This window comes from Cydia pomonella, chromosome 16 (genome assembly GCF_033807575.1).
Source record: "Cydia pomonella isolate Wapato2018A chromosome 16, ilCydPomo1, whole genome shotgun sequence".
NCBI lineage: Eukaryota > Metazoa > Arthropoda > Insecta > Lepidoptera > Tortricidae > Cydia > Cydia pomonella.
Window position 1 is genome coordinate 2755182 of NC_084718.1, and position 11407 is coordinate 2766588.

An 11407-nucleotide genomic window follows, 5' to 3' on the forward strand; every position below is an offset into this window, starting at 1 on the left:
TCTGACCATGATATTTTCTAAGGGAGAGTAAATTTTTTCGCGATTTCGCGGTTGGTCCCATAGTAAAAGATGCTCAGTATAACCTATATATTCAGCCCGTATCTGTCTTTAGGAAATTTTCGACGTAATTTAAAGTTCGATTCGGGCCGTCAGATAAATTCGATGTCTGTTGTTGCAAAAGTTCTCGAAAATTACACAGAAAATGGGAAATTTCAATTCCCGCATAAAAGTATGAAAAGTTTCCAAATTATTCCATTTAGAAATTTCACAATTTCAGAAGCACAGGCACACCTGGGCGCCTAGACAACGTGTTAGTCGTTAACGCTCCGTAGCGAACGAAACGCAACTGTCACTGTCGCACGAATATGAAAATGATAGAGAGAGATGACTATGCTACGCCACGAAGTGTTAGCGATTGGTGCGTTGGCTATACGCAACCATTGGCTTTACCACGAGCTTGACACTGACCTGACACTGACATATACGCTAACGTGTGCGTAACTTACTTTTTATGCATCTCGCTCTTACTGGCATATACGTGCGAGTGAGATGTATATAAATTAAAGTTACGCAGACGTTAGCGTATATGTTAGTGTCAAAATCGTGGTAGCCGTACAGTAAAGTCGTAATAGGTATACAATATGAAAGCAACAGAAAACAAGAATAGAAACTTACAGAAATTATATCTCGACATTTTCAAAAACTCTGAATCAGCTCTTTCACCGTAACACTCACATGTGTACAATTTGTCAAAACGAAAATAAACAGTGGATCAAGATTACCGGACGTTGTTTCAATTGTTCGTGATTTAATTTGTTTAATTTATTCTTTGGACGCATCGTTAAATTGACTGTGACAGATTGTTGTTGGTTACGGGATGGATGACGGGATTGGATGTGAAAAGTATTAATTACGTGCGCTTACACATGCATTTTACATGCACAAAAGTCCCTTTTAACCCCCGACGAAAAAAACAGAAATGTTTGCAGCCAATGTCTGGTCTGTTTGTTTGTGGCATCGTAGGTCTCCAGCGGATAGACCGATTTCGATGCGGTTTTTTTTAACTGAAAGCGAGTTTCCTTACGGTGGTTCTTAGCTATGTTTAATAGAAATCGATCCAGCAGTTTGAAGAGTATCAGCTCTTTTACAAAATGATGTGAGGCATTTTAGGCATAAAATTGTTTTTTTGGCTATAGCGTAGGTTTTATTTTAATTTTTAGGTTAATAGTTATTTTTTATGATACATGATATTGAAAAAAGTGTTGAAGTACACCCAAATAATAAGTATGTATCTTACGTTAGTATAATATGTTTTACTAAGATCTATTGCCCTAACTGTACTTGCTTTTAATTTAGTAGATGTTAGCGCTTTTTTAAATTGCCCTAAAACACTTTTTTTTTATACTACGTCGGTGGCAAACAAGCATACGGCCCGCCTGATGGTAAGTAGCCTCCGTAGCCTATGTACGCTTGCAACTCCAGAGGAGTTACATGCGCGTTGCCGACCCTAAACCCCCCCGAGCCCCCCCTAGTTGAGCTCTGGCAACCTTACTCACCGGCAGGAACACAACACTATGAGTAGGGTCTAGTGTAACTTAAAATACTTAATTTACGCAAGTTGCCTGCCTCATTTTGTAGTTGAGGTGAACTGTGCAATCGATCGAGAATTCAACCAGCTAGTAGGTACACAAGCACTTGCTCGTGCACCTTGTGCAAACAGCATGTTTGTGTTGCCCTCATGTGTCGTAGCTTCCCATATATTGTATAATATATTCAAGTATATACCTGTTAACAAATGTACCATTAAATTTTACTCTTCACTTCTGTATGTAAGCGACATAAAATTGCTTATTATGCTCTAGAGCTTAATTTAAAACCATCTATTACGACCATTATTAACTTAGCAATAAAGTTCAAAATCTGCCATACAAACTGCCAACCTGACCGACACGCTCCCGACCGGTGCGCCCCGCGCCCCCGATCGGGCCGAGTATACGTTTTTCTTTAGTCTTGAACAAATACGATAAAATAACCTAAAATAATGGAATTTTTTGTAGATTTTGAGTGATTCAGGCATAAGAATAAGAATAATTTATTATCTTAAAATAATACATGGTAAAAGTTGCACAAATGCTGTCCTGTGTGTCCCAAACTAGACTGAGCCTGTATCTTGGGACCCACCGACCATTATATAAATAAATATTTATTTTTATCCTTGACTATATTGGTCCTCGCTGCGCTCAACAAATTGCCTCGGATAAAAATGGATCGCTTTATGCCCTTGTTGTACAAACTACTATTTTGTTGGCTCGAAAATATTCAGGTATGCTTTTAAGTCCTTGTTTTGAAACATTTATCCCTTACTAAACTTTAATATGCGTTATATGTATGATTTAAAACAGACATACCATTTGACTGCACGTGCGCTTACACTTTGAGTTCTAACTTAGTCGCCTTTAGGTATTTTGGTTGGCTTGCTTGGTTAGGCTTGCCTGTGGTAAACTAATTCATAATAGGTATGTAATTAAAGATAAAGATAGATTATTATTCAAGTAGGCATATTACAATGCGCTTATAAACGTCAAATAAAGCTACACCGGCTCTAACTCTACACCTCTGACCCGAGAAGATTTAAATCCCCCCTCAGTTGGAGTAGGTTAAGTTAATTGTGAAAATTTCTAGTCTTTTTTTTATTTAAGATGCTACGTTATTTAGAAGACATAAATTCCTACGATTGAGGGTTTTAGTACAGAAAAATTACAGGTTTTTTGTTACCACGTTTAGCGGGTTCGATTCCCGGTTCAGACGGGCAATTTTTTTAAATTCTTTGAATGCAGTTCGTATTGTTTTAAAAATAAAAATCAAGTCTTCTTTCAGTAAACTTTCCTATCTGCAGTATTTAAGTTCCCCTCCATGTGGCAAAGCCGTGGGACGCCCTGTATATACGTAAACAAGCAAAAAACATCCACAACACGCTTCGTCATCACATTATGCACCTATTCTACAAAATATATATCCACAACACGTTTCGTCAACGGCCTACCTTGTATCTATATAATAAAAAACAAACAAATAAACCTACCCCCCACCTCTGAAACTTTTGAGTCTTTTTATTATATATTTTAAGCTTATCGCGAGGTCTACAGCTTCTAAAGCCAAGCGTAATGAATAGCCAAATTAAAAGACAAGTCAGTAGGCGTGCTACTTAATTAAGGAACATCATCGCGTATATTTTGAAGCAGACTGTATAATTCGTGAAATAAAGTCATGTGCGCACTATTGTTAATGCAACAATAGGCGTATGATATTAGGGTAAAACACACAGTAATCACACTCTGTTCGGCGGTTATTAATTTTACGTAGAAGTCACGTTGCAGAAGCTAGTAAGTATGTCATACATGTACCCTTTTTTGGATCGTTAAAGATTTACGAGTATTTCCCGTGGTGACATTTTAAGGGCAAAATGCGAGTGAATACAATTGGCTACTTGACAGTTTTTTGTAAATAATGTCAAACGATCTTGATTTTCCTGAGGATCAAATGTCTATATGGGACTCATGGCATTTAAGCAACACAAAGATCAGAAATGAGAGTTAAAGTCTGACGTTCGCACTCGACGATTGAAACGCCTCTAACAAAATTATAACATGATGTGACGTCACATCATATAAGTCTGTCCTAAATGTATGGAAGATCAAGGAAATTGCCATTTTGACCCTGAAGTATTGCGTTTATGTATATAGACGTAATACAATTTATTTTTCAATAAAATGCAAGGAATCGAATGGTACCATTTTTTTTCCATTTATCAAGACAAAAGAAGTTTGTTATAATGGATGGCTCATTTTCTATCCATTTAATAAAACTTTGTTATAATATTCAACATGTGTCAAGTACCCAAATTGCCTCCCGTTAGTCCTGCAAATTCAATACTGTAAACAAAAACGCGTCTATATGAAATTACACTTCAAAATGAAAGGTTTCCAAATGTGAAATTACCAAAGGGTCGTGACCTTTGTTTTATTGAGTGTGACAAATAAAGGCGCACTTACCCTATAAACAATATAAAACGATGCAACCGGATGCGTTTCGTAGCGGTGCCATTGTGTCCATGATTTGCATTTGCGCCTTCCTGTCTCGCCACCCTGTATTAAAAGGACTATTTTAATATGAAATAATTAAGAGTTACGTCCTTTTGCTTTCGGGGAAGGGTGTTAGCGGGACTGTTTAATAATAATGTGTTTATAAATTATTGCGTAATTATAGGTGCCGTTGGGTAATTGTCGAAAATGGGACTAAACTAAACCATTCAAAGCACAATCATTTTTCGAAAAACCGAGTCCATTTTTTATTATTATTTGTTTGTTTATTTGTTTATTTATTTAATCAGTTTACAATTGCACCTTAACAGCTAAAGCCACAGCGGCACAAATTGGGAGACAGTAATTGAGTACAAAAGTATCTACATAATCACATTATGGGACGTATATAATGATCACATAGTTTGTATTTAATTAAGAGCAAAGGGGACGATCGATTCTACATACAAACGTGGCGTCATTTTCCTCCCTGAATATAGACATAATGGAAAATATTTTTACAGAATTTGATATATATTGATCATAGCTATGCCCAACCGTTTGATTTTTTCGATTTTTGAATAATTATAAAAGTTAGGAGCGTAAAACAGATTACATACATTTTTTTAAAAGCTTCTAACTCTTATTATTATGTTAAATGTTACAAATCATGTTTTGTAAATAATTAATATTAAATAATATTGTGACATATAATATGAATTATTATGAATAAATATATGAATATAAATATAATAATGAAGAAATCGATCGATCAAACCGTCGGGCATAGCGATGATTAAAATAATTGAAATTGTGAAAATATATTTTTAATAATGTTAATATCCAAAGAGGAAAATGAGGACTACGTTTTTATGGAAAGGCGGTTATCCCCTTTAGTCTTAAAGTAAAATGTGACATTATCTATGAAAAGGGACCTTATTGTCGATGGCGCTTACGCCGCACTGCGTAGCGCGGTGTTATTTATAATATGGGAGCATTAACGACGGTGGACGGATAATGGCCTAAGCGCTACCGACAATAAGGTCCCTTTTCATAGATAATGTCACAAATAATAATAAAGACCTTGTAGCCTAGTTAGTGGCCCTGCTGCTGTGTAAAGCTGGAGCCCCGAGTTCGAATCCCGATAAGGGCATTTATTTAAGCTAAGTTGGCAGCAATTTTGATAGCCCAGAGAGTAAGTGTTAAGTAAACGTCGTAATTTCATAGAAATTTGACGTTTAAAATACCACTTACACCGTCTGGGCTAACAGAATCGCTGCCAACTTAGCTTGATCTGATAGCTTGGCTTAACGAGATGGCTTCAGGAACATTGTTTCTACTCTGTTAAGGAGTATCTGGACTTGTAAATAATTTTAATGCTGTCGATACTTATTCCTAAAATTTGCATACCAAATGGCTGAATATTGTTACTCACTATTTATAAGGACACCTTTGTACATACATATTCTTGCGAATAAATTATTCTATTCTATTCTATTCCTGTTCTGTTCTGTTCTGTTCTGTTCTGTTCTGTCCTGTCCTGTCCTGTCCTGTCATGTCATGTCATGTCATGTCATGTCATGTCATGTCATGTCATGTCATGTCATGTCATGTCATGTCATGTCATGTCATGTCATGTCATGTCATGTCATGTCATGTCCTGTCCTGTCCTGTCCTGTCCTGTCCTGTCCTGTCCTGTCCTGTCCTGTCCTGTCCTGTCCTGTCCTGTCCTGTCCTGTCCTGTCCTGTCCTGTCCTGTCCTGTCCTGTCCTGTCCTGTCCTGTCCTGTCCTGTCCTGTCCTGTCCTGTCCTGTCCTGTCCTGTCCTGTCCTGTCCTGTCCTGTCCTGTCCTGTCCTGTCCTGTCCTGTCCTGTCCTGTCCTGTCCTGTTCTGTTCTGTTCTGTTCTGTTCTGTTCTGTTCTGTTCTATTCTATTCTATTCTATTCTATTCTATTCTATTCTGACTATTGATTCTGTACTGACCATGGTAAAGCCTAACATAGGTTCTATGTGGGTTTTTTTTCACGCTTACATTTCAATACTGGATTATCCGAAGACGAAATCTCATGTCTCTGCTTATGGTTGAAATTCGGATGCTCTCGGTTTCTATCGCTTCACGTTTCTATGGCTCTTGGAATTCCAACCCCCCCCTAATTTTATCGGGGCCCCTTCTCCATTTCAAAACATTACCAGGTTTCCTGGGCCCCATAGGCCAGGGTCTGTGCTCTAAAATCCGGCCCTGCATGTAGATTGTTAAGATCGAAACTAGATCCATGAAGCGCCTGCGCAAATATCGCAGGCAAAGCGTCGCAGAGGTCAACCGCCTCTTTTAGCTTTACTCGTAAGTTATTGTCAAAATTTGCATGGCATTTACTTCATCATCTACCACCAGACAGATCACAGGTCTCTTTTAATTGTCCTAGAGTTTTTCTGCCATAAGTCCGTCAGACCCCCCAACATAGGTTCTGTGGTGGTAAGATGTTCCGTTAAGAGGACTTTATTTTTCTTCCTCGTTACCTAATAGTTGAAGGTCACGACCACATAAAGTCGTTGTTTTAGCATTAAAGATCTCTATTCTGCACGATTTCCCGACGTCCTAGTAATAGGCGCCTGCGCAGACTCCTGGCAGGTCTTTTTTTATTCACCCACCGGATTAAGAGGGGTTTAAAGTTTTATCAGTTACCAAAAAAGGATTAGTTCCAAACTGTTCTACTTTGGCGCAAAACCAGCCTACCGTCAGCAGTTACAGTAGCCTATGGACGTTTACAACTGTAAGACCAAGGGTATCACATGCGGGTTATTTTACCATTTTTATACCTGTAAACCTTTGTCGTTCTTTGAGAAAACCTTAGAAAATTCCAAAGTCTGTTTTTCTTTCCTTTTCTACATATAGATACTCTTAGATTTTTAGATACTTAAGCTTTTCACATATCTTAGTTTCTTGCCTGTGTATCATAAGGATCTTGGCCGCAATTTTAGCCATATTTTTCGAGACTGATTTCTTCTTCTGTATTGGTACAGCACAACCAAGGTTTGACCTCACGATTTTTGACCACCACACACATCAGGTTATTATTTTCATCTTGCTATTCTCAGCTCCTACCTAAATGGTCTACCTCTTTTCCTTTTCTTATGGCCTGTGGACGACATCAAAGCCATAGCAGGAAGCACATGGACGAGAGTTGCCAAGGATAGAGAGGAATGGAGAAGGTTGAAGGAGGCCTTTTGCCAATAAATGGCACACAGACAGGAATAAAAAAAATGCAAGAAATGTAGAAAAATTGAAATTTACTTTACTCTCTGAAATAAAGGATTTATACATTATACATTCTCAGCTCCAGACAAATTCTCATCTTTTACCATCATTGGTTTTTGGCAGCTCCGGCAACCAGTACATATAACAGTGGAGATTTTGATGTTTACCTTATTATTAAGTCTTGGATCGTTGAGAAGTAAGACTATTACTATGAGAAAACCAAGAATAATGAAGAGAATACCGAGTATGCCTAAAATCTTGGTGCTTTGTACGAAATACTGATCTTCTAATTCGGTGTTTTTTGTACTTATATCCATAGTATTTGATTTTCACATATTGTATCTTGCTATACTATTGAATTTGCAAGATACACAGACGCTATGAAAAATACACTAGCCATCTCACATTTTTCGTTATAGGTAATTACATTTATTTATTTACTATAGATTTAGATATTTGAAAACTTGAAGTGTCAAGTCAATCCTGTCAAATTTTCCAATGCTGTATGGAAGGTGGAGGTAAGGAATACAATCTCCATGTACCAAAAAGTGCCCGTCAAAAAACCTTAAATAGGTGGCGCTAAAATACCTAGAATCTTCACACTTCACTCCGTCAATAATGCCTAGGTTCTTAGCTATTCTAGCGCTACTCTGGAGAGATTTGGAACTATTGTTTATAGCTGATAGCTGAATACTTTTGCAACAATTCTGCCTATGGAGATTGTATTCCTTACCTCCACCTTCCATACAATGCTGCTCTAATGCCTGAGTTAAATCTTTAAAAAATAAACTTTTTGCTTCAAACGTAGAGGGAGTTCGGGAAATTTTGACTAGATGGGACAAAATACACCATTTTATAAAAAAAGTGCTAATATTTTACTATCATTACTCCAACGTCACCTAACGATACGTATTCTGTCATCATTGACATATATCGAAGGACGTACCTTACGGGCAATAAGAATGGGGCCAGTACAGCGGTGTCACGCGCATGAATTCGAGCCAATCGTGCAGTCTCATGCCACAACGCGATTGGTTGATGAGTTCGCATCACGCGTGCGATTGGTCGCAACTAATTGCGACTGCACAATTGGCTCGAACTCGCGAGTGACACCACTGAACTAGCACCATACTTAGTGTTCGTAAGGCCTGTCCTTAAATATAATATGTCAATGCCTGTCATCCTGTCAAATTCTAATATCCTGTTGAAGATTCGTGGTGCTAGCTGGTACTGCTAGCTTATTGGTCAAAGACGCCTAGTCTGTCTAAGATTGCATGTACTCGAACCTTACAATGAGCATGGCCCGACATGGTTTAGGCCAGCTTTCAGTACAGAAATACCTGTGTGTGTGAACACCGCTCTGCCTTTTTGATTATATAAAAGCTATAAGTGTGATACTTAAGTATAAATTATATTTCGTCACTTCATTTTTCAGATATAATTTTATATTAACCATGTAGTTTCCCTATTGTACAGATAGCATCGCACACATTTAAGAGTAACTATTTTGATTAAAACTGTGAAAACCAATTTCCGCCCACTTCCGCTTACTGGTTACCTGCGTGCGGCGACCGCTGCGCTCTTCATTCTTTATTTGTGCGTGGTAGCGTCCACACCTCGGTCTAGTTGCCGAACACTTCGGCACAAGACCACATTTTTTATAACGATCTTCGTTGCCTACTATGGTGTTAGCTGTGAGATTTCATTGAATTCGTTGTGCAATATACATATATTTGTTTTTAAAATCGTTGTGCAATCCTTCAAATTGAAGGACATACATACATCCTGGAGGTTAGTCGAGAACTAACACGATGGAAAAAATCATCCTGGAGGTTGGTCGTGAACCAACACGAAGGAAAGTCTGTTCGTATTTCGAACACCGATTTCGCCCGGGGGTTGGTCGTGAACCAACACGAAGGTATAAGATCGGATAACGCACAACGAAACAAAGGCATAAAAAATCATCCTGGGGGTTGGTCGTGAACCAACACGAAGGAAAGTCTGTTCGTATTTCGAACACCGATTTCGCCCGGCGCGGCGATTGGTCGTGAACCAAAAGATCGGATAATGCACAACGCACAACGAAACAAAGGGCCTAGACATTCATATTGGTGCATTTTTCATAATACCCATATATTTTGTGGGAAATTTATTGCCTTAAAAATGGGAATAATGTTGTGTTATAAAGCCGAGGGAGGCTTTCTTTTTATTTGATTTTAGACGGCCCAACACTTAAAATATATCCAAATTTTACTCACACCTAACCCATAGTACGGTATTAAATGAAAAAAGAAGTATGAATCCCCGCCCATAGGTTGAATGTAAATCAACAAGCGACTCACAAATGTTGTATTTAACACAATAGTACATTGTTTTTATACTACACTACCCACATAAATATAATATTAATACATTGGGTAGGTATAACTTGTCTCTAAAAGTGGGAATTGCTACGTGTACCTACATCACGTCACAGTATTATTTAAAGTATATTCTTTCTGACGTACAATATTTAAACTCTTATATGTCATAAAAGACCTGTAATTGATTTGAAAGCAATTTCTAAACTTAATCTTGATAAAATATCTTGTTAATATGTATAGTGGTGCCCTGACAGTGCATACTTTTTGGTGTCGATTTTTAAATCATTATGATATGCAGAAACATTCATAAATCGAACTATAAAAATATGGCTACGTACGTCAATAATGTTATGGGCAACTTTGGTTTACTCCTATATTAAATCGCATAAAAAAGAGTCAACCAAATGAATACTTATATCAAAATATACCTATTTATAATATCCGTTTTAAGAATCTTTATTTCTCAAAATAAGATATAACAAAACTTGATATAAATGAGTAATTGTCATGGTCGCTTATTGGCGATGCCAGTAAGTACTTATTATCTGTTTGAAAATTAGATTTTTTCTTAAAGTTATACCGGATAATTAATTCAATTGAATCATTGAATTATAATAAGTACACTTACTTCAATTGAATTAGAGGAAGACGAGTTTTTTCATCACAATTTACTAGAACAATTTGCAAGAGCTCAGTGTCAAGCACCACTAGAGTACCATCCATCTGAGTTAATCAGAATATGGTTTTCTCTTCATTTTGGCGAGTTGCACATATTAAGATATTTTGTTCGCATCTCTCACAGACATTGAGTGTTTATTTTTATGGTTGTAAATAATCGGTAACTAGGTAAATACCTATTCATATACTTATTTAATTGTATTAAAACAACAAGACGATTACCCTCTGATTATCCTTTAAAGGATTACCCCTCAGATTACTACTTAAATAACTAAATAATTAATTAGGTAATAGAAATCGTATAAAATAAATAAATAAATGTATGGTTCAACTCTCATGTGTCTGTCGCGGTACTCTTTCAGCCATTGCGATGGTACTATGCAATACGTTCACTAGACTTAAAACACTCAAAACGGTTATGCAATATGTTTTTGCTAAGTTTGAAATATATGTACATATACATTTAGTATCTGTAATCTAATTATACTACTGTATAATTAATATAGTCATTCATAAAATTAAGACCGAATCACTAAATATAATATTTGTTTTCTAAACTCGCAATACAACCACAGTAGCAATACATTTTTTTATTTTATTATGCCAGTTATTCTATAAGTGTATTTTTTATACATTATAAAAATATACAACATTACGTCTATGTCTTTCGTTACCGACAGAGCGAATATTTGGATAAAATAAAAATAGAGGGCATTTGAGATTTGATGCTTAATACGTGAAAAACTATGGATTGTTATCGTGGTTGATTGCTGTGCTAGTTTAGTTTGCGCTGAGAGAATAGCAGCTACAGCACCGATATTTGTGCAAATATGGTCAATCGTGTCATGCTGTCATTAATATTTAATAAAAGAAAAAAGGTCATCTTATTTATCTTTATTCGAATGAAAAGACTTGTCACATGGAGTCATGTACATATGTTTATTAAGCTAATTACTGATCATGTATGTTGTACGCTGACTTTACCTACTCAGGTTTAACTGGTTATTATTAACTTAGCACCGTAATACGAG

General features: G+C 36.8%; 1 long non-coding RNA gene across 1 annotated transcript in view; it reads right to left on the minus strand.

Annotated features, from left to right (window-relative positions):
* Nucleotides 1-7173, minus strand: part of LOC133526227 (uncharacterized) — a 98094-nt gene extending 90921 nt beyond the window's left edge. The window contains exons 1-2 of the long non-coding RNA XR_009800708.1: nucleotides 6112-7173; nucleotides 4053-4145 (exon numbers count right to left, since the gene is read on the minus strand). This is a non-coding gene — a long non-coding RNA (uncharacterized LOC133526227). The remainder of the gene's footprint in view (nucleotides 1-4052; nucleotides 4146-6111) is intronic.
* Nucleotides 7174-11407: the final 4234 nt, after the last annotated feature.